This window comes from Macrotis lagotis, chromosome X, assembly GCF_037893015.1.
Source record: "Macrotis lagotis isolate mMagLag1 chromosome X, bilby.v1.9.chrom.fasta, whole genome shotgun sequence".
Taxonomy (NCBI): domain Eukaryota; kingdom Metazoa; phylum Chordata; class Mammalia; order Peramelemorphia; family Peramelidae; genus Macrotis; species Macrotis lagotis.
In genome coordinates, this window is record NC_133666.1 from 472,117,521 (window position 1) to 472,119,634 (window position 2,114).

Below are 2,114 nucleotides of genomic sequence, written 5' to 3' on the forward strand. Positions count from 1 at the left end.
GTTGTTCTCTTGTTTACCTTCTTATTAGGAATTTCAATTCCCTATAGATAATTCTTCTTTTAAGGTTAGAATTACATTCTTCTGACAGGAAAAAAAAAACACAGACAAATGAGTAAGTAACTAGATTTCTCTTCATTGTCCTTTATTGTTGTCTGATCTTTTCTAAGCAGCGGTCCTATTCATTCTTCCATAGCTATTCCCACCCCACCTCAATATAGCTAAAAAAAATTAAAAAGTCTGAATTCTCTTTTGAATATTCTTAGCATCCTCAGTCACCTCTTACTTGACTGACAAAATTGAATCTATATCTCATGAATTCATTCTCCCTTATTTTATACCTTTTATGCCCTCTATATCTTAAGTTGTCTTCTACTTTTCTTCAGTTTTCTAAGGCAACCCCTCTTCTCACTTTCATAACCCTATTCTCTTCCACCTATGTCAGTGTCTTACCCAGCCAATCACTAACCCTTACAAGCTGTCCTTGTATAAATTGTTCTGTTTGTGTTCACTTTACTTAAAATCAGATCATCTGAGTCTTCACAGGTTCTCTGAAATCACCTCATTTATCAATTCTTACAACACAATAGTATTTCATCACATTTATATTCCATAACTTCTTAAATCACTCCCCAATTTATGGTCACTTTCATTCCTATAATTTGTATATTAAACAGAGTTATGTATATCAAACTGTATATTAATAATCAAGCAGATTATTTGTATATCAAATAGAGTTATGCTTAGGACTAATCTCTCCTTTAATATATCCTCTAATTCCATTCCTCTCCTTTCCTTTCTACTTTCCTATACTGACCTAGGCTGGGCAAAGGATTCACTGTGACTTTTTCTGGATTCCTTCATAAGGGGAAATTATATTATATTATTTGGATCTTTTCAAAGGAGTCATGGATAGAAGCTCAACTGCACTGCTTCCTCTACTCTTCCATGTTGCCTTCTAGTTCTTCCTTATCTTAAAAAAAAACCCTAAACTATAATGACCAAAATAAATGATGAAAGGACCAGTTTCAGAGAAACCTGGGAAAACGTGTATGAACTGCATGAAATAAGCAGAATATAATAACAAGAACAATCAACTTGATAAGACAAAACATCAATCAATGTGATAACAAATCAGGATTTCAGGTAATGGAATTCAGGGTGTACATTGTGATATCTGTTTTTTTTGGACAGGGCCAAAACAAATTCATTTCACTTGACTGTGCAACTTTATTACAAGGACTTTCTTTTTATTTTTGGTGAAACGGAGAGGAAGAAAAAATATATTTTCTAATATTCACACTCAGAAATCCATCTTACTCTAGAGGAAAAAGTAGAGAAAAGGGATGGGGAAAAAGGAAGGGGGGGTTTAGGTGATAGAAGAGAGGATCATGGGAGTGGGTAGTCAGATACAGCATACTTTTGGGGAGGGACAGGGTGAAAAGAGAAGAGAATAGAATAAATGGGAGTGGGGAAGAATGGAATGGAGGGAAATACAGTTAACAATAGCAATTGCAGGGGAACAAATATTGAAGTAATTTCTCTGATGGATTTATAATAAAGAGTGAAGCCCATCCCAGAGAAGAGCTGAAAACAGAAAACAGACAGCAGTACAGTTTTTTTCTCTTACTCTATTTTTCTTGAGTTTTCCCTATCTTTGTGGGGGGGAGGGGGATTATGCTTATTTTTAAAACAAAATTATTGTAGTAAAATGAAAATAAATAAATTTTAAAAAATATATATTTTTTGTTAATTGAAATAATAAATTAAATTCATGTTAAAAAAAATCTTTATTGGATCCTTCCACCCTGCTCAATCTATTGTATTAAGTCTCTCTTCCCTCTTACAGCTAATTTGCTTCAGTTACAGTTTACTGCTTCTTCTTGCTTACCACCCACACCCCCACCTTCTTGCAGACCCCATAAACAAATGAAACTGCTTTCTCTCAATGTTTTTTTAAAGACACTATTTGAAGGGGTTTAATATGTACCACATAATTGCATGCGGAAATCAAGACATTGACACTGATATTTTGGGATTGGTTTGATTCTTAAGCTAAATATAGATGATGAGAAGCTTATACCATCATAAATGAACAATTTGGTTTACTTTATATT